The sequence below is a fragment of the Elephas maximus genome, chromosome 9 (assembly GCF_024166365.1).
Source record: "Elephas maximus indicus isolate mEleMax1 chromosome 9, mEleMax1 primary haplotype, whole genome shotgun sequence".
In the NCBI taxonomy this organism is placed as follows: domain Eukaryota; kingdom Metazoa; phylum Chordata; class Mammalia; order Proboscidea; family Elephantidae; genus Elephas; species Elephas maximus.
The window spans coordinates 103919818-103946492 of record NC_064827.1 but is presented as its reverse complement, the minus strand read 5'-3'; the positions used below and the strand labels follow the sequence as shown (position 1 = coordinate 103946492).

The 26675-nt window shown below is 41.6% G+C and overlaps 1 long non-coding RNA gene across 6 annotated transcripts in view; it reads right to left on the bottom strand.

Annotated features, from left to right (window-relative positions):
- LOC126082856 (uncharacterized) overlaps nucleotides 1-26675 on the bottom strand; it is a 93678-nt gene that overhangs the window by 21811 nt on the left and 45192 nt on the right. For 5 of the 6 annotated variants that reach the window (XR_007518670.1, XR_007518672.1, XR_007518667.1 and 2 more), the window contains exon 2: nucleotides 1472-1528. The exons of the other annotated variant lie outside the window; for it this stretch is intronic. This is a non-coding gene — a long non-coding RNA (uncharacterized LOC126082856). The remainder of the gene's footprint in view (nucleotides 1-1471; nucleotides 1529-26675) is intronic. 6 annotated transcript variants of the gene reach the window in all.

Genomic DNA, 26675 nt, shown 5'->3' with positions numbered 1-26675 from the left:
AGAGGCAGTTGATAAGTGAATAATGAAATTATATTAAACTCATATTAAAAGTCATGAACTATCATTTTTCGCCTTCCACATAGGAAAAAGATCCAGCCTTCAGGAGGAAATAGGAATAATCTTTTTTTTTTTTTTTTAGACAACAGCCATTTTGAAAGGTCATTTGTCAAGATTTATCAAAAATGTTAAGGCACATACCCAGCAATTATATTTCCAGCAGTGAATTTTTCCTGCAGTTGTGTAAAAATTACATGTACAAGGACATTTGTTGAAGCAATATCTCCTGGCAAGAAAAGGGGGAGTCTTAAATACTCTGAGCAACCTATAAGACAGAGTAGAACTGCCCCATAGCGCTGCCAAGGAGCGCCTGATAGATTTGAACTGCCAACCTTTTGGTTAGCAGCCATAGCTCTTAACCACTGTGCCACCAGGGTTTCCCATTAATAGGAGACTAGTCAAATAAGGTACGAAGTATTATTACAATGGAATACTAAACCCCAGCAAAAAGAATAAAAGAACTATTTACAGTGACACAGAAAAAATATCCATAATGTTGTCAAGTGTCAAAATATGTTAATCACAGAAATGTAGGCTTCATTCAAGTAACACCAAAGTATATCTGTACATGTGCATAGAAAAGTCTATAATGTTACACAATTGGGGGTGAAATTTAGAGGACTGGGGAGACAAAATAACTTCAACTTAATTTTATTTTATATATTATGTGAAAATTTAAAAGATAAGTATGTGTTATTTTTTATATTATAAAGTGGGAAAAGTACTGTTCTATATACACAAACTCCAACAAAAGTAAATGGAAAGCATTCTCAAAAAATAAGTTAGATATCTCTACAATCCATCTGGAGACCTGGTGGCGTAATGGTTAAGAGCTCGTCTGCTAACCAAAAGGTCAGTAGTTCAAATCCACCAGCCACTCCTTGGAAACCCTAGTGGGTGGTTCTACTCTGTCCTATAAGGTCACTAGGAGTTGGAATCCACTCCAGGGCAACAGGTTTGGTTTTACGCTCCATCTTGACTATAAAGCTCTCTGAAAGCATATGAATTTTCTACTTGGAAACCTGAAGAATGATAAAATCATCTAGATAAATTCTCAAAATCTCCAGAAAATTTCTAGCATAATTTCTGCACTTTTTCTTAGGTATAATTGTTTTCTATTTTATTAATGTATTTGTGCACACCTCCGCCTCATTTCTAAAAAATTTTGAGATTTATTTAAATGTGAAAAGAAGCGAGAAAATCAAACAGAAGAGAAATAGAAGTCAGAAAAATAAATGAAGTCAGAAGTACAGTTAGAAGGGGAAAAAATGGTACTGTATGTGATAACATCCTGGTCTCTCACTAGCAGTGAGCTATAATTTGGAGCTTTGAGCATCCTAACGTCCACCAGAAAGAGGGAAACACAAAAGTTTCAGACTTCACAGTGCCCACAAAATCAAAGCAAACCAATTACTTGTGAGAAGTCCAGTTATCCAAGATGGTGATTCCTGAGAGAAATTTCTTCTGAGTCCTAATAAGAAAATACATTGACACGTTAACAAAGCTCAAAAAGTTTCTACAAAAATGAACTTCAAAGTGCAGTATCTATTGGATTGTGGAAAACAGAGAACAAAGAAGATATTGTCCTTTACTTTCTGACATGGAAGCTTTTTCAAAGCAACAAACCAGAGCCATTAACTCCTACTTCAGAGTTACAGTGTACAACTTAGATGCTAAAATCACCAAGAAGGCTCATTATAAAAGAATTTTACTGAGCTGCCGTCCCCAGCACCTAGCATAGTGCCTGGCCCGTGGTAAGCATTCAATAAACATTTCCTAAGTGTTAAAACATGATTAACTTGGACTTTATGTAGATCTTCTAAAACAACTTGCTCAGCTGTTTTCCATGATTATTTTAATCAATGGCAAACTCCACCACTAAGGGGAAAACACACAATAAAAACTTGGAATTTCTTGCAAAACACACTCTTTCCTTTCTCCGCTTGCCTGAGGAGCGGAGAGGCGGGTGCAGAATAGTTCAATGATAAGTTTCTGGCAGGAGACCAAGAATGGTTCAGAAGGTGCTATTGTGCTGCTGTCAGCTCAAGGAACTGTGCGGCAGAGCTAATAAGCATGATATGGGAACCCTGTGATTTACTCACCCACGGCATCTACACGGAGAAGCATCAATCAGAGTGTCAGGTATATATTTCACAAAGGGAGGGGACATTTAGGAATCAGGGCAAAAGTTGAAGGTGGGAGCTGTAGTTTACCCAAGCATTTCTTGTCGGTAGGGAACTTTATACCGGTGGTAGTTACACGGCCTCCTCACCTTTAAAAATAAAGAAGAAGATCACTGGGCCCTTTGGCGAGCAACCCCCACCCCCCAGGACTGAGATACTTAACCTGACTGATACTCAACCTGTCTCTTTTTGGTTCTCTGGCTGCAAAACTCATTATATGACAATCAAATGTTTCAGCCTCTAAAGAACTAGTTTTGAATTTGCATATGTAACCTATCAAACCCAAAAAACCACACCCGTTGCTGTTGAGTCCATGTACTCTGAAAATACACCTCCAACAATTCATGGAAATACAGGCACAAGGTTATTCGTTGCAGCATTATTTCTAATAGCAAAATACTGGAAACAATCTAAAGGCCCATATACAGGAACTCAGTTGAATAAATTATGGTATATTTACTCCATGCAGTACTAAGCAGTTAGGAAAACGAAAAATGTTTCTACGAACTGACATAAACTGATTTCCAGAATATATTATTAAGTGATTAAAAAAAAAACCAAACTACTAAAGACTGTATGTAGAATGCTACATTTTGTATGATAAAGCTCAAACACGTATGTGTCCATGTGTGTATATAAGTATATATATGTATATATATATAAAACCCACTGCCGTCGAGTGGATTCTGACTCGTAGCGACCCTGTAGGACAGAGAAGAACTACCCCACAGGATTTCTAGGGCTGTAATCTTTACAGAAGCAGACTGCCACATCTTTCTCCTGTGGAGCCAATGCTGTTTCGAACCATCGACCTTTCAGTTAGCAATCACTTTAACCTCTGTGCCACCAGGACTCCTATATACATACCTACACACATATATGTGTGTGATTACAACATACATATACATACCCATATGGGGTCGCTATGTGTCAGAATCAACTGGAAGGCAGTAGGTTTGGTTTTTTGGGTTTATATATTGTATGAGGCCCTGGTAGTGAGGTGGTTAAGGTTGGCAGTTGGAATCCACCAGCCACTCCTTGGGAAACTCTACGGGGCAGTTCTACTCTGTCCTATAGGGTCCTATGAGTCAGAATTGACTCAAGGGCTACGGATTTATGTATGTATATACTGTATAACTAAAAAACCAAAGCTGTTGCCATCAAGATGGTTCCAATTAATGGCAATCACATGTGTTACAGAGTAAAAATACTCCATAGGGTTTTCTCGAGCTATAATTTATAAATATTATATATTTAGGATTGTAGTGAAGCACAAACCATTTGCACCACCCGGAGACCTTTGTAACCTATCAGCCATTCCAAAATGGAGGCAGGGAATACAAGCATGTGCTGTCTAACAGAGACGTGGAGGAAAGGCAGACCTACCTCTTACCTGTTTATTATACTCATCCATCTTTCCTTCTCAGCAAGATTCCAGGCCCATATTTTCTCTTTCTTTTGTATCTCCATTATCATCAGAGAGTCCTAAATACACTAAAAATCATTCATAAATGCTTATCAATACTATCTACAATTGGTCTGAGTAGCCACTTTAACTCATCAGGCCCTACCATACAGACCAACCAAAATAGGAACTTAGCATATTTTTAAAGACTTTTAAATAACAAAATTCTGCAGATTTTATTCCGTGATCCAACCCAAAACCTTGGACTGAAAGATCAAAGTTCCAAAATACCTAAGTCCACCACCTGTCTATCAGTTTGTCACACTGTGGTGGCTTGCATGTTACTATGATGCTGGAAGCTAGGCCACCAGTATTTCAAATACCAGCAGGGGCACCCATGGTGGACAGGTTTCAGTGCAGCTTCCAGACTAAGACACACTAGGAAGAAAGACAAGGTGATCTACTTGTAAAAATTAGCCAATGGTTCACAACAGAATATTGTCCAATATGGTGCTGGAAAATGATCTCCCCTTAGGTTGGAAGGCACTCAAAACACACAGTGGCTGCACAGCAATAATTGAGCATTGCGACAATTCTGAAGGTGACGCAGGACCATGCAATGTTCCGTTTGTTGTACATGGGGTCGCCATGAGTCACCGGCAACAAACCACAACATCACGTAAGTAAGGAGGTATGACAGTAGGGAAATAAAGTGAGGGGTATAATAAAAATTCAGTTCCCTTCCCCCAGAAGATTGAAGATTATGCTGCTGCCCTTTTACATATGGAAAGAGTCAACTACAAAAGATGACAAGAGATAGATAAGGGGTAACTTTGGTAAAGGGTAGGACAGTACGGAATACTGGGGAAGCCAGCACAACTTGTACAAGGCAAGGTCATGGTAGCTCCATAGACACATCCAAACTCCCTGAGGGACCGAACGTCTGGGCTGAGGGTTGTAGGGGCATGGTCTCAGGGAATATCTAGCTCAACTGGCATAACGTAGTTTATAAAGAATTCTACTTTGGTGAGTAGCATCTGGGGTCTTAAAAGCCTGTGGCCAGCCATCTAGGGCACTCCACTGGTATCACCACTTCGGGAGCAAGGAAGAATGAAGAAAACTAAAGTTACAAGGGAAAGATTAGTCCAAAGGATGAATGGGCCACATCTACCATGGCCTCTACCAGACTGAGTCCAGTACAACTATCTGGTGCCTGGCTACCAGCACTGACTGCTGTGACAGGGATCACAGACAGAGCTGGAGAAAAATGTAAAACAAAATTCTAACTCAAAAAGAAAGACCAGAATTCCTGGCCTGACAGAGGCTGGAGGAACCCTGAGAGTACAGCCCCCGGACACCCTTTCAGCTCAGTGATGAAGTCATTCCTGAGGTTCACCCTTCAACCAAAGATTAGACAGGCCCACAAAACAAAGCTAGACTAAAGGGGCACACTAGCCCTGGGGCAAGGACTAGAATGCAGGAGGGGACAGCAAAGCTGGTAATGGGAAACCTAAGGTTGGGAAGGAAATCCTGGTGGCATTGTGGTTAAGTGCTACGGCTACTAACCAAGAGGTCAGCAGTTCAAATCTGCCAGGTGCTCCTTGGAAACTCTATGGAGCAGTTCTACTCTGTCCTATAGGGTCACTATGAGTCGGAATCGACTTGACAGCAGTGGGTTTGGGTTTTGGTTTTTAAGGTTGAGAAGGGAAGATGTTGACATGTCGTGGGGTTGTTAACCAATGTCACAAAACAATATGGGCAGTAACTGTTTAATGAGAAACTAGTTTGTTCTGTAAACCTTCATCTAAAGTACAACAAAAAAAAGAGGAGAACAGGTGTCAGGGCAGAGCTGGGACTGGAATGGGAAAGTCGGACTGGGCAGTCCCAAGGTCCTGGCTACCAAATGGCTTCCTCCTCCTTTTACCTGAAACCTGAGATAAATTCCCTTGCCAATGCCACTGAGGTGTCACCACTACCAAACACATTACAGATGCCCCAAGAAAGTTCCTTCTGCAAACAGTATCTCTTGCTAGACATAAACACCTACTTTCAAAGCTTGAAATTTATTAGCACCCAAATGATGTTTATTACCCTGTGGCTTGTGAGCCTGTCATGCCTTCTTTCAACCAAGGAGACTGGATTAGCTCACAAACACAGGCATTTATAGCTCTGACGTTGAGCCACTGCTAAAAAGGAGACCTAAGGACAGATGGAACTGATCTACCCACAGGTGGATGAGCTGTGCTGGAACAGAAAGCACGCGAGTGCTGGCTGAGAAAACACCCAGGCCTGAGAAGAGAATGCAAAATAATAAAGCAGGAATCTGCACCAAAGCCAGCTGCCAGCCACAAGTCATAACCAAAAGAAGCGGGCCAACCACAGAGGAAAAGCAACCAAAATCTGACATAGTAGCATAACCGGCAATAAAATGCACCAAGATTTTCATTGAAATAAAAATGCAAATAAAAAAAAATTAGGGGTGAAGGAAATTTCTGGAAGTGGTTGGGGTGATGGTTGTACAACATGATGAGTGTGAATAAGCAGCTGATTAGATCCACTCTCCAACCAGCCCCCTTATCAGGCTCTCACTCTCCGGGGCCACTATGCTCAGTCTCAATCCCCCTAGGCAGGCACTCGACAACTAGGGCAGCCCCTATGCCTGGAACCTATAGAATTATTCAAAATGCCCAATCCCCAGGAAGCCCAGGAAACCTAATTAACCCTACTGTACAAGACTAAACTGTACCTGTAAAATACCTTGAAATGGCAAATGTTTTGTTATATATTTTTTACCACAATTTAAAAAATGCCCCCCAAAAAACTGAACAAATTTCAGAGGGAAAGTCCCTGGAATAGCTTAGTGGTCAAATAAAAAAGGAAGGAATTTTATAAATTTTTTTTTTTAATTTTTCAAAAGCTAGAGATGTGTGCCTTTTTTGAAATGCACATAATTTTAACATCTGTGGACTCATCCAGAATATTTCAAAAGAAAATGAAAATTTGGATAAACACTGAGGGTTATTCACTGGGTTAGGAGATCAGGAAAAGAGAAAGAAGCAGAAAGCCCACTGAAATTCTAAACCTCCAAAAATATAGGTGGCATAAAAATTATTAATCACTTTGGTATTTTGCTATCTTCTGCAGTCATTTCTAATTTTTGTTTTTATTGTTATGAAGAAAATACAAGGTGACAGTAGCTAAGAAGACATTTAAATTAAAAACTTTCTCTTTTATCTTTGGGGCCTGTCTGTAGAACAGGAGTGATTGTACTAGGGATCTTTTAGAAAGCCTTTTCAAAGAGAGACTTCTAGATTTATTCGCTGGGTAGAAGGCTCTGGAGGGCAGTGATGGTTCAGTGGTAGAATTCTCACCTTCCACAGGTGGGAGACTCAGGTTCGATTCCTGGCCAATGCACCCCCTGCTCAACCACCGCCTGTCTGTCATTGGAGGCTTGCGTGTTGCCGCGATGCTGTACAGGTCACAGGGGAGCTTCCAGACTAAGATGGACTAGGAAGAAAGACCTGGGGGTCTACTTCCAAAAATCAGCCAATGAAAATCTTATGGATCACAGCAGTCCGATCTACAACCAATCATGGGGTTTTGTTCTGTTGCACATGGGGTCACCGTGAGCCAACTTGACAGCAGCTAACAAGAACTGTCCTAGTGGAAACCTGGCCTTAGCTTCCTCAGCGCGGTGCTGGTGTCTGCAGGGTCAAGACAGATTCCCCAACAGGAGAGGAAGGCGGCCCTGGAATGGGTCTGAGTGGAGTTGGTGAAGCCAGCCTCTCCTGCTGTATAAATCAGGGAGGGACGGCAGTGTGCCTGCAGCAAACTACTTAACCTATTCGTGTCTCTAGCTCCCATTTGTAAAATGAGGTAATTATAACCTCCCTGCCTTACAGGGCTGTTGGGAAGCTTCATTAATGTTTGTAAATCACTCTGAAGATGGGAGTGATTGCTCACTGCAGGGCAGGTGGACAGGCCCCAGCCTTCCCTCTGTGTTCGGCTTAGATGACGGAGGGAAAGGAGCACTCTCTCTGTTCCCTGGTCCTACTAACACTACGTATAGATCCTTCTACCTACATTTCTGGGTTCTCAGCAGGGCTTTGAACCGGTTTGTTCCATTTGAACCTCTGCTGCAAATTTGCCTTTCCGCCCCAGATATACTGAATCCGAATCTACAGTTTAACCAGGTCCCCAGGTGATTTTTATGTGTGATAACTTCTGAGAACCACTGCTCTCCTAATGGCTCTCAGAACTGGTCCTGCAGCATTGGCATCGCTGGGAACTAGTGAGAAATGCAAATTCTCAGCAGGGGTTCGAACAAGAACAGAACAGTTCGAAGCCCTGGTTCTCAGCTCTATGTGTTTTCATTATTGGGATGCAATCATTTCAAATTAAATATTTGTAAAATTCCGTAAAGGCTGTGGAATGGCTGTCAATAATTATTGCTATGCATCAATTTATGCCCACGTTGTTGTATTTCTATGGATTCAAAACCAGATGAATCCTGAATGCTATCTCCTAGTTAGTCTGACACCCAAATCAGTTAGCCTTCTTTAAAAAAAGAAAGCACGCACACACACACACACACGCACGCATTTTTAAGTTGCATATAAAACACATACATGCATATGCATAGGGTGTGCAATGAACTCCTGGATACATTTTCATATGTAAAACCAATGCAGAACAGTGTACTTTTTAATAAACCAATTGGGTATTTTTAAGTATGTTGTGTCAGAAGAAGGTCCCTATGTGGCACAAATGGTTTGCATTCATCTACTAATCTAAAAGTTGGTGGTTTGAACCCACACAGCAATGCTGCGAAGGAAAGGCCTGGCGATCTGCATAGGTAAAGATTACATCCAAGGAAACCTTCTGGAGCAGTTCTACTCTGTAACACAGGGGGTCGCTGTGAGTTAGAATTGACTGAACAGCAACAGCTTTGGTTTTGGTTTGTGTCAAAAAAAACATTTTGAAGATGTATTAGCTTACTTTGGCTGCTTTTTTAAAGTTCAAGAGCATACATTTTTTAAAAAAATAAACTTATTTAAAAGCCATTGAGACTTAAATGATCATTAGCAGAGTGCTGGCTAGATAAACCCTGGTGGCGTAGTGGTTAAGTGCTAGGGCTGCTAACCAAAGGGTAGACAGTTTGAATCCATCAGGTGCTCCTTGGAAACTCTACGGGGAAGTTCTACTCTGTCCTGTAGGGTCGCTATGAGTCAGAATCGACTTGACGGCAGTGGGTTTTGGTTTTGGGGTTTAGCTAGATAAATTATGGTACATCCAAACAGTGTGTGTGAATATGTGTGTAGTAGACATACATACATAAACATAGAGTGGAATTCTAGATATGTTTTTAATTTAAAAAAACAAATCAAAAGCACAGAACACTACATGTAGTAAGTTACCATTTGTGTTTTCAAAAGGGATATGTTGTATCTATCCATATTTTTACCCAAATAATGCATGCCTTCAATATTTGTTTGCCAGCTGCGCCCTCTCCCCAAGGGAGGCATTTTTGTAAGCACCGCTATGCTAATTTTTTTTTTACCACAACATATTAAAAAAACTGGCATAATGGCACTTAACGAAAATACCTCACTGGGGAAGAGCACCATCGGCAAACAAATGTAGAAGGCTCGTGTTATTGTATAAAAATACAGTATATATTATGCATGTGTATAAATATTATGTATTGCATGTCATGGATTGAATAGTGTCCGCCCGAAATATCTGTCAATTTGGTTAGGACAAGATTCCCAGTATTGTGTGGTTGTCCTTCATTTTGTGATTGTAACTTTCCCATGCTCTGCCTGTGGTTAATGAGGCCAGATTAGATTACGTTAAAGAGGATTAGGGTGCGATTGTAACACCCTGACTGAGGTCACATCCCTGATCCAATGTAAAGGGAGTTTCCCTGGGGTGTGGCCTGCGCCACCTTTTATCTTACAAGCGTTAAAAGGAAAGGGAAGGGAGAGAGTAAGGGACCTCATATCACCAAGAAAGCAGTGCCCGGAGCAGAGAGTATCCTGTGGACCCAGGGTTCCTGTTTGGAAAAGCTCCTAGTCCAGAGGAAGATTGATGACAAGGACCTTCCTCCAGAGCTGACAGTGAGAGAAAGCCTTGCCCTGGAGCTGACACCCTGAATTTGTACTTCTAGCCTACTAGACTGAGAGAAAATAAATTTCTCCTTGTTAAAGCCATCCACTTGTGGACTGTTACAGCAGCACTAGATGACTAAGACATTGTGTTATATATCATGTATTATATACACAGACTATCTCCGGAGTAGTAGTTACTTCTGGAAAGAGAGATTAGAGGATCTAAACTAAAGGAGACAGGCAAGAGTCTTAAAACTTATATATATTTTCTTTGGGGTTCTTTCGTATTGTTTACCATAAGAATGAACCACTTTTTTAATTAAAAAATTTAGAGTCACATTAGTATATTTTGTTATTAAATTGGCATTCTATGATATTTTATCTTCAAAACATAATTAATTTACAGTGTCTGCTATTAAGGAAAACTGTCAACTAAATAGAAAAAGTAAAGAGACGCTACTACATTGGAAAATTAGGATGAATATACTCTAAAATAAAAAAAAAAAAGGCATCTAAAATATGCTCCAGTGAATTACAAGGCAATTTGCCTTGACATTAAAAAGATACAGACGCTTCTGATAAATAGGCAATCCCCAACTGTAATGCAGTTTAACTCATATGGCCTTGCTCTAGACGTTCCCTGGGAATTAAATCTTCCTATGAGTCGGAATCGACTCAACGGCAGTCAGTTTGGGTTTGGTTTTTGGGAAGGTAAAGAAAAGACCTTATTCATACGGTTTCTCCCAAAAGTCTAGCTTAATACCTGGCGAGTAGTAGGTTTTCACAAAATATTTATCAAGTAAATAAATACATAAATTGACTTCACAGTACAATTTCTTGTCTTTTCTAATTAAATGGATTTCGTTAACGTGAAGCTTTTCGAAGCCTTTAATAAATAATTGCGCATTATAAATTCCATGAAGCAAGTACAGTACACAGCATTTTCCATGAAGAAAATCTTTTCTTCACAAAGTACTTTACAGTGCAAAGTGGTAAAACCAAAAAAAAAAACCTGTTGCCGTCAAGTCAATTTTGATTCATAGCGACCCTATAGGACAGAGGAGAACTGCACCATAGGGTTTTCAAGGAGTGTCTGGTGTAGTCAAGCTGTCAGCCTTTTGGCTATCAGCCGAGCTCTTAACCACGCCACCACCAGGGCCCCAAGTGGTAACAAAGTCTAAATAAATAGAAACACAAAACATTTCTTGGCTTTTAATTTATGCCTCGCTGTACCCAAAAAGAAACACTGGTGGCGTAGTAGTTAAGAGCTACAGCTGCTAACCAAAATGTCAGCAGTTCAAATCCACCAGGCATTCCCTGGAAACTCTATGGGGCAGTTCTACTCTGTCCCATAGGGTCACTATGAGTTGGAATCAAATCAAGTCGACAGCAACGGGTCTGGTTTTGGTTTTTCAGTTACCTAAAAGTCAAGGCCAGCAGAGACCACCAGCGCTCACTGAATATTCATGGACTCCCTGTCTTTTGCCCTGTCTTTCCCATACTCCCTATCGTTGGGTCAGGGCCGTGTGATTGAGTTCTAGCAAATAGGAATGTGAGAAGAAGTGCCCTCCATTCCAAGGCACTTGGGGGTTGGTGTGTCTCCATCTTTCTCTTCCTTTGCTGGGACAATTCTGGAAGTCAAGCGTTGAGATTATGATCTCACAAGTTGAAGGGAATCCCCGAGCCCCAAGATGTAGAAGACCCTTTCAGCTTACATCAGAGTTTCTGTGAACAAGAAATACACTTTGGTTGTCCTAAGCCTCTGAGATTTCATATTGGTACGATAGTGTTACCTAGCCTATCCTGACTGAATGTATGAATCACCAAGGCACTCCTTCACGTCACAAATATATAGTGCTAGGCACCTTGTAATAATACTGTGATAATATTTGTAATAATATGTGAGGCTTTTTACAATAAGTGTATTGAAGATGGTCAAAATAGAAATTAAAGAAACAAAACATAAGGGAAAGTGGAGGGATGAACATTCTCGGTCATTTGAAGAAAAAGTGCTAAAGATGAGTACTTTTTGTCTTTGTAAGCCTAGCTATTATTTCAGAAGAATTTGTCAAAAACTAAGCTTAAATATAAAGAATGTAAATTTGCCCAAAATTGACTAGTCTTTTACTGTGTCTGTGTGACTCCCTACTTCCCTAAAGACCAGGTGTTTTCTGTATAAGTTTAGGAATCAGTATATCCAGACCTATTTTTCTTCTCTCATTATACCTATATATAATTCTTGGCTTAAGGGCAGGGGGTAGGGGGGGCAGTTATAAATCCAAAGGCGTTAGCTGCAAGTGGCCTAATATATACCAGAAGTTGTTGCCAGACCTTATCAGTCAAGGCTCTTGGGCTTTTGTGATAGTTAGGCAGTGCCAGTATGAATTTTCTGGATTAAGGCTACTTCCGGGGCCCTGGGTAGATTCATAATCTCCAATGAAAGAAATATTCATACAAGATTAAATTCTATTGCAGTGATGTACTTTGTACTTTGATTCAAACTGCATGACTTCCTTTTGATATAACAGTAAATTGGAGAGGAAGAAAATGGTTGGGAGACATGGAGGAAGAAGGTTCCCAGTTCATCATTTTGAGCTGTGAAATGTCAGAATAATGGGAGTTACTCAGTGTCCCGTCTCTCTGAATCCCCAGGATCTCTTTTTCAACGTCAGCAGGATTTAAACAATCATAGGAATCCAAAAGAGGCTGGAATTCCAACGCAGGCTGTCAGTTGAAACAAAATCTTTCATTAATTTTCTGTCATACGCTCTAATCAGTTTCACAACTTTAAGCAAATCTCCACAGCCACGTAACGCTCTGTGTTCCTTTCTGCCTCCTCCTCCTCCTCATCCCACTGAAGCGGAAAGCCTTTTCAGAGACTTGTTTTGGAAAGGTTGTTCGCAGGTCTCCGTGTCCTGGCCAGGATTTAACCTCCAGGTTTATAGAACTCCTGGGACTCTTCATGGAAGCTGCAGTGACAGTCCAAGTTGAAATCTGGTGCGCTGGGCAAGAAAACCACAAACCCTGTCTAGGCACTTTATCAGTCAGGCCCTCCCTTTGAAAGATAAGCCCCTCTGAGCCAGAGGTCAGGGTCAGACCGAGCTGTTGCAGATTATTAGCTCTTCTGGCTGAAACACACATGAACTAGGCGGGTCTGACCCAAAGCGAACGCTGGCTACGAGCACGCCCTCTTATTATTTTCATTCTTAGCTCACTAATAACAGATTGAACGTGCGTCAAGGCCCACTGAGGGAGCTAAACAGCTTCTCTTCTGACAGAATTATTAACTACTGCCAAGCCCTTGATTACCATTAGCTTGAGTCTGTTTTTCTTTGTTTTTTTTTTTCTTCTCTTCTTCTCTTGAAAAAAAATTTATTATTTTGAACTAATCTGGTTCTTCATTAAATAGCTTTTCAAATTACAAAAATACTAAAAGTGTAACACCACAAAAATGCTTGAAGAAAAAACTACCCAGCATGCCCGTGGGTATCTTCCATAACATTGTCTATGCTCGTATATGTATTTACAACCATCCGCAAATACAAAATTACACACACACAGACACACACACACACATGCATGAGCTGGTAGGTTGATGGGCTCATTGCTGGTTGATTGGACAGTTCTGGTTTAACAAATTAAAATAATAGTATTCCCATTTCTCTGATGTTTTCTCGTTCTTACTATACAACAGTTGTCCCTATAAGTCAATAGATCAAGCTCTCACTCTTTCGTTTCTTCCTTTATGTATATCTGCATATGCATATTCATTTTACATTAAAAAAATCATATCATCTTTGATGGAGATTTGCTTAGTGCAGTCTTGTTCTTTCTTTTTTTGCTTGCTCCTTCATCTTTCCTATCCCTACTACCCTCATATGGCCACCCAACTCTAACTAGGCAGTTGAGTCTCACACTGTGGTTTTGGCCTTCAGTAATTATTAAGATTCTCTTGTGAATCAGTCAGTCCTCCTGAAGCTGGGTGATTTGAAAATTACCAAGATTAGCAAATTAAAAACAAATATTCATATTGCCATGGACTATCTCAGTTTCTGAACATCTGATGAGTACAAGCCAATTTGTTTTTCACCAATTACCATTACACCATACGTTCTTGTAATGAAAGGAGCTTATATGACAAGGACAAATGTCAGACAACCATCCAAGAGAATGCCCTTGGAGTAACAACCTCAGGTACCAACTCAGATATAACAGGTCTATTAAGGTTTCCAAGAAAATATTGGGAGCGTTTTTTGGACAGGTATTATTATTTTTTCCATTTGGAATGTAACGACCATCCTGCTAATCATTCCCCTTGCTCTTGTCTCCTTGAGACTTTTCCCATCACAGAAATCCATTAAAATCTCATTCTGGAATGAAATTCAATTTTTCAAGACTAATTCTAAGTTCAGGTCTCTGGAAAATATCCTTAACATATCCTTGGATTTTTCCATGCAGTGATTAACTGTGCAAAATACAAATTTTAATCATAACATGGAGGTTATCAGCACTGTGCTAGAGAAGGCACGAAACAGCCCATCTAGCCCTTCTTGAAGGTTCTGAGGGGCGGACACCCAGTTGAAACATCTGCTGTGACTTCTCATTTTATTGTCAAGCCTTATTACATAAGGGTGATTTGTGTTTCACACTAATTAGCTAAGAGGTTTGGACATTAATCCATTACCCAATAAACAGCCCTCTGCAATGAGGTAGTTTTTTAAAAAGACCAGTTCTGGCTTTATTGCTCTTGAATTTAGCAGGCTGAGAATATGTGCATGACATGGTCTTTAGTGCCAGTTTAGGACAGTCAGACTCCAGGCTCTTACACAGGGATCTTTCCCTTTGAGGTCCTATATGCCTTGTGGGCACATCGCTCAAGAGAAAGCAGAGTGAGGAGAAGAAAGTGGGGAATGCTTTCACATGGAGAACTTCAGAAAACAGTAAGCTGTGAGTGTGCTAAGAAACACTCGCTGCCACAGGTAGAAGTGAATGGCAGGGTATGCTGGAAAAATGAGACTTGACCTGAAGAAAGCCAAAAAAACCAAACTCGCTGCAGTCGAGTCAATTCTAACTCATAGCGACCTTATAGGACAGAGTAGAACTGCCCCATAAGGTTTCCAAGGAGCAGCTAGTGGATTCAAACTGCTGACATTTTAGTAACTAGTTGTAGCTCTTAACTACTATGCCACCAAGGCTCCAGACGTGAAAAAATATACAAAATATATATCCTACCACAATAAAATTTTTAAAAATAATTATTAAAATCTATATATAAATAGATCTGCTATTAGGTTGAGCCATACGAAATTGCCAATTTTCTAGGTCAAAATGGTCAAATATTGGCAATTTCGTATGTTGTTACGTTAAAAAATACATTGCACACTAATGAGTGCAACAATACACACACCTATATTTATACATGTTTTCACTAGTATAGGGAAAAGTATAACGGGATAAATACCAGGCTCTTATCACTGCTGTCTCTAGGAGGTGTGTGTGCATGTGTGTGAGTGTGTGTATATTGGAAATAGTGATTAGCTTTTCTTTATATATTTTTATATTGTTTCATTTTTGACGACAAGCTTTTTACTTATTACTTTCATAATTAAGAAGCACAATTAGAAATTGCAAATAAGAAAGAGGACACTAGGAAATGAATTCATGACTCTTTATTTTCAAGTTTAGCTTCACGTGCAACGTTACGGCCTGACTAGACGCGAACACACCCACCATCTGCTAAGGAAGTTGCACAGAAATGGAAATTTACTGGGACTCTGGAACTGTCTCAATAGTTGCTCAAACGGAAACACAATAAAAAGTTTCACAACCCTTGTGATAAGACTACTGTACAAAGATTGATCACTTGACATCATTAAATCAAGTGCCCTTTGTGTAAGTGTCTGGGGACAAAGAAGTCCAGGGGTATTTCACCTGCAACATGAAATAAAAGGTAGAAAATCAGCAGAGATAAGATTTCAGTACATCGATGTGTTAGATGGGTTCCACTCATGCTGTCTAACTCCCAGACTAAACCCCAGACATTTGCTCTAAGTCTGGAATAGACTTGGGACAAAGAGCCTTTTTTGTTTGTTTGTTTGTTTGTTTTTTAATGAGTTACACTGTATGTATGCTCTTTCTCATGGGCACCCAAGAATGTTTACACAACTGTAACTTGGGAGGCCGTGCAGGGTAGTGGTGCCTGGCTTCAAATCTCAGTTCGACCAATTATTGGGTATATGGTCTTGGACAACTCAACCTCAATAAGTAAGCATTCTTTTTCTCCATCTATAAGGCGAGAATAATAATAAAATCATCTCCAGAGGTCATTATTAGGATTAAACGTGCTAACATAGGTACAGTATTTAAAATTATACCTGGCACTGGGTCATCTATGTTTTTGTTTGTTAGAAACATCTCCTCATAGCTTTGGCATACTTGTCAAAAACCGGATATGAATGTCCTATCTTCTCTCATTCATTCCACATATTGAGTGAGTGCCTCCTGCCTGCCAGGGCCTGTGCTAGCATTCAGACTAAAAAATTGGTAAATCGATAAATAAATGAGTGGTCAAAGAAATAAATCTCATAATCCCTATGTTGAATGGTCCCTTGTGTTTCTAATATCCTTTTTTAATCATTATCTCTTTTCAAGGTACCCAACAAATAGAAGCCGTTATTATTACATAACTAATGATGAAAGAACATACAAACCAGGAATAAGACAACACAAATTGAGCCTTCAAGGAAGAATACCACTAATATGACCATGCGGTCACAGGGTTTGAAGCCCGAACTCAGCATTTGTGGTTTGACTATAAATTATTGAGGCTAGATCCACAATCCAGAGTAGAAATTCGATCCTGTTTCCTTATAAAGTTGGTGAGTTACATGATTCCTTGATCACATTTAGAGCAGGGGGTCTGCAGGTAACCAAGCAAACTCACACTGGCCCACACACTCAGGCCTGAGAGAAGTTGGAGCTGCCCTAGCAAGGACCAGATAATGGGCCTAACAAAAAATGCTAAACTGTGTGCCCCTCTTTCTCTTTTCCCCATAGGTTTCCTGGCCCAAAGAGGAAGACTCTCCGTGCATATGGTTTGTGATTTTTAAGACTTTGGATAGGCAAACATAGGAAGAGAAGGCCATGGAAATGCTCATTGACCACTGGAAACTCATGTCATCTGCGGCATTTTTGTGGCTCAGTGATTTCCCCAAATGTAAGACTAAACGTGTTAGCTTTTGAAGCTGTCTTTTTTTTTTTTTTATGGTTTCACTGAGATTGCAGCAGCCTCCATCAGTACAATACTTAGCTGTACCCCAAAGGCATCCATTCATTCGTTTATTCATTCTGCAGTTATAGTCCTTTCTTTGTGCTTGGCAGTACGCTAAAAGCTGGAATTTGTTGTTATTAGATGCTATCAACTTGTCTCCGACTCATGGTGACCTCACGTATAACAGAAGGAAACATTGCCCAGTCCTGCTCCATCTTCATCATCACTGGCGTGTTTGAGTCCATTGTTGCGACCACTGGGTCAATCCGTCTCATTCAGGGTCCCCTTTCCCTTTGCTGGTCCTCCACTTTACCATAAATGATGTCCTTCTCCAGCAATTGGTCCCTCCTGATGATGAGCCTAAAGTAAGCGAGTCAATGTCTCAGACAATATTCTGTGATCCATAGAATTTTTCACTGGCTAATTTTTGAGAGTAAATTGCCAGCCCTTTCTTTCTCGTCTGTTTTAGTCTGGAAGCTCCATTGAAACCCGTACAACATGGGTGGCCCTGCTGGTATTCGAAACACCAGTGGCAGAGCTTCTAGCATCATATCAACATACAACCCACCACAGTATGATAAACTGATAGATGGGTGGTGGAAAACCCGGAATTACAGAGATTTGAAAAAAAATTTTTTTTCAGAACAAAAAACAGGCACTAACCTCAAAAGTTTATAAAATTTGTAAAAGTTTAGTCAGAAAAGAATGAAAGTTTCTAGCAAAACACATATATTTTCGCATTGCTTTTATGAGGAGAGGAGTCCTGGTGGTGCACTGGTTAAGAGCTTGGATGCTAACCAAAAGGTCGGCAGTTCGAATCCACCAGCTGCTCCTTGGAAACCATATAGGGCAGTTCTACTCCGTCCTATAGGGTCGCTATAAGTCGGAATCAACTCAACAGCAACAGGTTTTGGTTTTTAAGTGGGGAACCGTCACTCTAATATGTCATTAAGTCAATTGACCCCAGTTCAAGTGCTAATTTCTGGGCAGCTGGTGCAAAGTGAAAGATTTGGAAAGCGAGTGATAAGTAACTAATTATTCCCATCATTGTTCCTGAAGGAAAGGAACATGAGTCAAAATTACCCTAGAAATGTTATACTCCAATTGAGGATAAATAAACAATGGGCTATCTGGAAACATCATGATGACAGTGTGCATCTCTCTGGTTTTCACAACCTGAGAAAGTTCAGGCTTGTGTAGCACATACCCCAGGAGCTCCCTCTGTCAGCTGGTTTTTATCTGCTCTCCTAGAAGTCACCCCCATGAGTAAACCTCATGATCTGAGGACATCCGTATATGCCTAGGCTTTTATCTAGGGGCCTCAGTCATTGTCACAGGACAACTATAAAATTTTTATAGCAGCAGGAATTTATTGACCAGTGGGTAAACTCTACACGCAATAACAATTATGTGTGTCAGAATTCAGAAGCCAGGGAAGACCGGGGCATGTTCGCAGTGTGGCTGCTGATGTTGAGTTTCTTAAGTCAGAGAATTCTTACATTCGTGGATCCTCACCTCAGAAAAAAATTAACAAACAACAAGAAAGTAAATAAAGGCAGCCACAAAAAAAAAATTCCTTCAAAATATAGAAATTAAAAAGACTGAGAAATCATGTTTGCTTGAAGACTTAAAGGATCTAGATATAATCTTGAGCTGCCCAAGAAAGATGAAAATGGAGGGATTTGGGACATGGAAGGAAAAGAAATTTGTAGTGATTACAAGACTTCTTGGAACAACCATCGATGCCCGTGAAAGCAGCAGTCAAGCAATGTATTGCACAATCACTGGAGAAAAACATCGTGCTTGGTAAAGTAGAGGGTCAGCCAAAAAGAGGGAGAATCTCAATGAGCTGGACTAACACGGCGGCCACAACAATGGGCTCCAACATACCAGAGATTGGGAAGATGGCGCAGGACCGGACAATGTTTCTTTCTGTAGCACACAAGGTCACTATGAGTTGGAGCTGACTTGACAGTATCTAATAGCGACAACAACAAGGCTTTACTGGGAGAGGAGAAGGGAGTCTCCTTTTTAATGCAGGGTCATTTAGTTTCACTTGTCAAGTTGGCGTACTGTGAAAACAACTGATAATACACGAAATGATCTAATTCTGCCATTTGCAAGGAGACTGCTCTGTGGCTTATCTAGTGTCCCCACTGGTCTTGGGCTCACACCCTGTCTAGACCAAGCTGGGCGTTATCAGCAACTGCTAGGTATTAATCTGCCATCCACCTGTCAGTTTGTTGTACTTTGGTGGCTTTCGTTTTGATATGATGCTGGAAGCTCTGCCATCGGTATTTTAAATACCAGCAGGGTCACCTGTGGTGGACAGTTTTCACTGGCACTTCTAGACTAACACAGGCTACGAAGCAAGGCCTGGTGATTGACTTCTGAAAATTACCCAATGAAAACTCTATGGATCACAGGCTATTGTCCGAGACTTTCACTCGCTTGTTTTGAACACACCATCAGGAAAGACCAGTCACTAGAAAACGACAACCTTTGGTAAACCAGAAGGCCAATGAAGATGAGGGAAACCCTCAAGGAAATGGATTGACACAATAGACTCAAAGATACCCACGATCATTGAGATGGCATAGCACCAGGTTTCTGTTATGCATTTCCTTCTGCTGTGCATTGAATTATTGCCATGAGTTAGAGCCAACTTGATAGCACCTAATGACAACAACAGTTATTCAAGAGACTACTATGGTATGCTCAGTCTAAAACCTTGATTATAGGAAATGCAGGAGGAAGAAAAGACATTATTCCTCCTCAGAGTTTGCCCTTTATTACAACTATAAAATAAGAAGCCTTGGTGGCGGAGCAGTTAAGAGCTCAGGCAAAGGTCAGCCGTTCGAATCTATCAGCCACTCCTTGGAAACCCTATGGGGCAGTTCTACTCTGTCCTATAGGGTCGCTATGAGTTGGAATCGACTTGGTGGCACACGACAGCAATAAAATAAGGAAACCCTCAGGCTTGATTCTCTCCATTCATCTGAGAGAGTGCTTACAGGATATTTTCCAAGCCTTTGAAAACAAAGATGCATTTGCTCTAACTACTTACTGAAAATTTGCTCTGACCCCTGGTGAAAGGGAAGAGGCACTCCCCGGCTCCACTACCCAAGTGTTCCCAAGCAAGGTTTATCAGCAAATCTCAGTCTTATCGAATTGAAATCTCAGATGGCTGCCTCCACCACACCCCTCCCCACCAAGACTCCTCATGGGTGTAGCAGGAGTATAGCTGTTGGTGACTTCCTCTTCCCAGGCTCCATGGAGGGTGTCCCACCTATTTACGGGTATGTGATCAGCTCCAAAGGAGTCCCTGGGTGGTATAAACAGATAAGCACTCAACTACACATCTAAAGGTTGGTGGTTCGAAACCATCCAGAGGTACCTCTAAAGAAAGCCTGGTGATCTGCTTCCAAAAGCCTTAAAATCCCTGTGGAGCACGATTCTACGCCGATGCACAGGCGGTGGCCACGAGTCGGACTGGTGCTGGCGGTAAGCTCCAGAGGAGTTCCTGGACGGTGAAAACACGCTCGGCGGCTAGCTGAAGGAGTGGAGGCTCAAGTCTACCCAGAGGCGCCTTGAAAGAAAGGCCTGGCAATCTACCCCCCAAAAACTAGCCACTAAAAACCCTATGGGGCATAGCTCTGTAACACACGGGATCACTGTGAGTGGGAGTCAGCTCACACCAACTGGTCTTTTGGGTTAGCGCCAAAGAAATGGAAAGTGGTTATTCCTCACATAACAGTCAGGAACAAGTAATTCCAAGGGAAGATAACGCTTTTTAGGAAGTGGAGGTGCTCAACCGAGAACATGCCTAACCTCTGCCCTCTCTCCATGGTTCAGTGATGGTGCAGGATAACCAGGTGCCAGTGATGGCACACCTGACCTCATTCATTCAGTGAACACACGCTTAGTAAGTATCTGCCGTGTGCCTGGCATTTCCAATGCTCATTTTTATCACCAAATCATGGAAGAGTCTGGTTCCTAAGAATGAAGTGGTGCAAGAGGGAAATCAGGATGGGATGCCACAGAATTGTGTGACCTGTATTCTGCACAAGGGTACCTAACCAAGGCGGTGAGTGGGAACTAGAATCCAGCCATGTTCCTTCTCCAAGCCGGGCACCCAGGGGCTGCATCTGCCCAGGGGAAACACCTTTTCCTAATGTGCAGAAAGACTTTGTCTAGTCTGACAGAGGTCCTGTGTGGGAGATAGGGCATATGGTCAGTTCCCCAAGAGCTCTATCCTGATAGATGATGTAAGAATGAATGAATTTCTTAATTTGTCATTGTCTCAGTCTCCCCAGCAGTAAAAGGGGGACATTAACGCTTCCCCATGTTTTCAGCCTTGAGGTAACCAGTTGTCATCAAGTCAATTCCAACCCATGTATGTCAGAGTAGAACTGTGCTCCATAGGGTTTTCAATGACTGATTTTTTAGAAGTAGATTGCCAGACCTTTCTTCCAAGGTACCTCTAGTGGACATGAACCTCCAGCCTTTCAGTTAGCAGCCAAGCACGTTAACCATTTATACCACCCAGAGACTCCAAGCCTCGAGACGGTCATTGTAAAAAGTAGACTGAGCTCTCTAGGAGGAAAATCCTCAAAGAATGTGCTGTAATGGTATTGAATTTTATTTCTTCTCTTTGTCCCAAGAAAGTGCCACTTACTATCTATGGGTCTTCCTTTAATCAGAGAGGAAAATAAAACCAATTCTGTAGTTCTCGTCAAGGAAAATTAGTGGAAGCCCTTCTTTCACTAGCTACACATCAGCCATGAGGAAAGCCTAGCTAGGCACTAGCTATACTGCTAAACATTTATTCAAGGGCCCAACAGAAAATTTAGATAAATTCTTCATCAACTCTACTCTCAAATTTCATGTGGAAACGAAGGTCATAAAAAGGCCACTAAACCAATTTTTGGAAAGAGAGGGAGAAGTAGGGGCTTTCTTTCCTTGAGGGCAGACAAGTTTTTTTTCTCATCCTGCTATTTCAGGGCCTAGTATGGGGGCGGGGGGTTCCCTGGGTGGCACAAACCGTTAAGCACTTAACTACTAACCAAAAGGGTGGGGGCTTAAACTCAGTGATCTGCTTCTGAAAGGTTACGGCCTTGAAAACCCTATGGAGCACAGTTCTACTCTGACACACGTGAGGTCGCCATAACTCAGAATCGACTCAACAGCAAACAACGAAAACACTATGGGGGAGCCCAGTAAATATTTGTTCCCATTGGTGCTGAATGGACCAACATGTGCTCCCAAGTGCCTGACCCCCCCCCCGCTTTCAAGGGAGAGATGGGAATCAGAATACAGAATCAGGAGGACCTTGAATAATTCACACAAAATAATCCAATTTGGTTAGACCTGCAGAAAAGAATCTTCAATCTCTGTGTTTAGTAACTTCTTTGTCTCTAACCCAAATCTTCTATATTCCTCTTATTCTAGCATTAATGGGATCGGGAAACACAGCTATGAGGTAATCTGACTCTCTTATCCAGACTACACAATTGGCATTTTAAGGAGTTCTGATTTAATTACCTTAGTGTGCTGTTCCTGGCATATAGGTGAATGAATCTTCTTAGGTAAAAATCTAAATGACCTATGGCATCACCGTTAGATCACTCCATGATCACTTGCCCTGAGTACCACCACCGTCAATTGCTGTGGGGTCTATTCTGATCACGGTGACCCCATATGTGTCAGAGTAGAACTCTGCTCCACAGAGTTTTCAATGGCTGGTTTTTCAGAAGTGGATCGCTAGGTCTTTCTTCTGAGGCGTCCTTAGGTGGACTTGAACCTCTAACCTTTCAGTTAGCAGCCGAGCCTGTTAACCATTTGCACCATCCAGGGACTCCACTCTAAGCACAGTGCTTCTGAGTTTCTTTTTGTCTAATTCATTTTTTAATTATGGATTGTCCTTTCTGGCTTGGAAGCCAACAGGATGGCTTGCGTATTGTCTAACATCGATAAAACCTCCAGACTGTACTACAGAGAAAGGAAGTTCTGTGGTCTCCAGCTCAAGCTCCCATTTCTGGTGGACAGAGAACCTCATAGCATGAAGTCAACCTGCCCTTCACTTCTTTGCTTTCATTTCCTCTCCTGAGGGCTGAAGAAGGGATTTGCTGAGGCAGATTCTCCTGAACAACACTCACCCAAGCTTTAAATGTGTTTACACTGGTTCAGATAGCATCGATTCCTACAGCACTGAGATTTAAATTTTTTTTTTCCGTAGCTTTAGTCTCCTCGCTAGCAGGTGGCTACTTAGGAATGTATTTACCGCCACCTTGTGGAATGTAAATAAACTGATTTGTAAAGGGCCTGTTCTAGGCAATTTTTTGTTCTACTTGGAAATACTGTTCTCTTTTTATTCCGATCAGCTTTTCTTCTCCGGGAACCAGCTCTGCTGATCTGATGGCTGGCACATCTCACACCTGGCAGAAAAAAAAAAAAAACCCTGCTTGCGTCATGTACCGTCATTCTCCATCAAAATACAGAGCATACAAACGGCAAAAGATTCCGGCCCCTGGAAACCTCCTAAACCTCCTTGACAGTGCCAAGAATTGAACCATAATCCCAGATAATTATATTTACAAGAAAGGGCCTGCCCATAATCCCTCCCAAAAATAATGTTATTCACATATGTTTTGTATAGAAATCCTCATACATTGGCTTAGCCATGTTTGGATTCTGATCTTAGACTAGAAAATTAGCCTGACCTAACTGAAGTGTTTAAAATTGCCCAGCCTACAGTACAGTACATCACTTGCTTTTACTGCAGTGCCTGGTCTGGTTTCTTTTCCATTGCTCTTTCACACTGCAAAGACAATTCTATATTGCCTGTATCTCCACAGGCAGCTCCAAGTAAAAGGCTTAGAAGCAAGGCTACCCCCATTTGGATAAGTATAACTGTTTTTCCTCAGAGTGAACTAATTTATCATGGGAAAGTTTAAGTCTGTTAAATATACACCAAAATTTTAAAAGGGTTTGATTATAAACAATGTCTCTTAAAAAGAAAAAAAAAAAGACAAAACTTTTTTACTCGGTTTTATGTAGCTCTTTAGAAAAAAAAAAAACATTTGCTATAGAGTTGACTCCAACGCATGGTGACTGTGTGTGTGTCAGAGTAGAACTGTGCTCCACAGTGTTTTCCATGGATGATTTTTCAGAAGTAGGTCTCCAGGCCCTCTTCCAAGGCACCTCTGGGTGGATGCAAACCTCCAATCTTTTGGTTAGCAGCTGAGCATGTTAGCCATTCAAACCACCCAGGGACTCCTGCAGCTCTTCTTGTTGTTGTTTTCAGGTGCCATTCAGTCAATTTTGACTCATAGTGACCCCACGTGACAGAGTACAGGTTTTCTAAGCTATAATCTCTAAGCTATAATCTTTACTAAGGCAGAAATCCCAGGTCTTTCTCCTGAGGAGCAGCTGGATGGATTCGAACTGCCAAACCCTCAGTTAGCAACTGAGCACTTAACCATTGCACCACCAGGGCTCCTCGCAGCTTTTCTTCCAAAACCAAAAGCCAAACCTGTCACCATCGAGTCGATTCCTACTCATAGCAACCTATTATTCCTGAAACTTGAGTAAATAAATCACATTAACACCAATTTTGCCTGAACATTACAATGGTTACTAAAACTGTATAACGTGGACGTTAATTCTAAAAAGACCAAAATGTAAGCAGCTAGAATCATGTTACAGCAAAGCTCCTTTTAGGAAACTTACTTTTTTACAAAATAAAGAAATGATTCTAAGAAAGTTTGGACTTTCAGAGCACAGTTCCCTTTATATGGCCTGTGAGGCTCTGGAGTCAGAAGTTCAAGAAAGGAGAGAGGGAAGAATGTAAGGCTCTCGCAGGAAGGCTCAGGAATCTGTTAATACCACTACATGGCTCTTTGCGGGAGAAAGCACGTAATATAAGGCAGGACCTGGAAAGCAAGCCAAGCCGAAGGTCCTTTCCCAGTGTTGATCGGGAGCCCCATAAACTCCAGTGTCAGGTTTTCAGAGTACTGTCAAGCCAAGAAGGGGACATTACAGGTCTGAAGTCCCAAGAGTGGAAGAATCAATGCAAGAAAAACAAAACCAAAGAGAACATCAGATTGAAAAAATGCATTCTTGATACTACATGATAGGTCCTGTTTTGTTATCCCTAAGGCGTCAAGAGTGAGGCATTATCGGTGTTTCAGTGATAAAATTCTCACCCTCCATGTGGGAGACCAAAGTTCAATCCCCGGCCAACGCATCTCACGCGAAGCCACCACCGGTCTGTACGCGGAGGCTTGCATGTTGCTATGATGCCGAACAAGCTGCAGTGGAGCTTTGAGGCTAAGACGGACTAGGAAGAAAGGCCTGGTGATATACCTGCTAAAATCAGTCAAGGAAAGCCCTATGAATCACATCAGTCTGATCCATAACCAATCATGAAGATGGCACAGAACTGGGCAGCATTTGGTCCCACTGTGCATGGGGTCGCCATGAGTCAAAGTCTGAACTGACTGCAGCTAACAACAACAAAAGCCTTAAGAAGAGAAATAAAAGAGGGTCAAAGGGAAAGTAAAGAACACCTATGAGGGCTTCCTGAGGAAAAAAGTGAAATCACCAAATATTTATTCAGAATGGTATGGTGGTCATGGTGGTTATTCCCCAAATATGTCAGCTCCCCCAGACTCGGAGTAGAATTGTACTTCCTGTCTCCCTTGTGGTTGGGTAGGTCCATGTGACTAGCTTTCGTCAATAAGTAGGGGGCAGAAATGACACTTGTCACTTCCAGGCCAAAACCAAAACAAAACCCATTTCTGTTGAGTCGATTCAACTCATAAAGACCCTAGAAGACAGAATAAAACTGCCCCACAAGGTTTCCAAGATTGTATTCTTTAGGGAAGTAGGCTGCCACATCTTTCTCCTCCCGAGCAGTTGGTGGGTTCAAATTGCCAAGCTTTGTGTTAGTAGCCGGGCACATAACCACTGTGCCACCAGGGCTCCTCATTTAATTGTTGGTGCAGGATGCAGAGTTCTCTATTCCCCAAGGCACCCAAAAAAAAAAAAAAAAGAACTCGTTGCCATGAAGTCAATTCGCACTCATAGGGACCCTACAGGACAGAGTAGAAATGCCCCATAGGGCTTCCAAGGAACAGCTGGTAGATTCAAACTACTGACCTTTTGGTTAACAGGCCAGCTCTTAACCACTGTGCCAGCGACCTACATTTTAAGGTGGCAGCCACTCAACCACCCTGGTTCTGAGAGAATGTAATGAGCATAGCCTCTCAGCCAAGCTGCAGGGACATGAAATATAAGTGAGAAACAAACTTTTATGGGTTAAGCTGTAACCAAACAAGAGTTCTTGTCTGTCCTATTAGCCGATCGAAATAAGGCGGATACCACACCACCAGTTGCAAGGAAAACAGAAAGTGGAATTTTATTGTCTGAGCAGACAAGGAGCAACGTGGGGTCTAGCGGCCGTAAGGCCACGTGCTCGCTGTCTGAGGGGGTTGGGGAGCTTTTTATTTCCAATGGCGTCTGCAGGTTGGGTTTGGTACCCGGAACTCTCTACCCTTAGCCCTCCCATGTCCTCATTTGGAGGTCCGGATGTTGAATCATGTCGGTGATGTTCACGTCCAAGGATAGACTGAGCACACAGCTCTTCA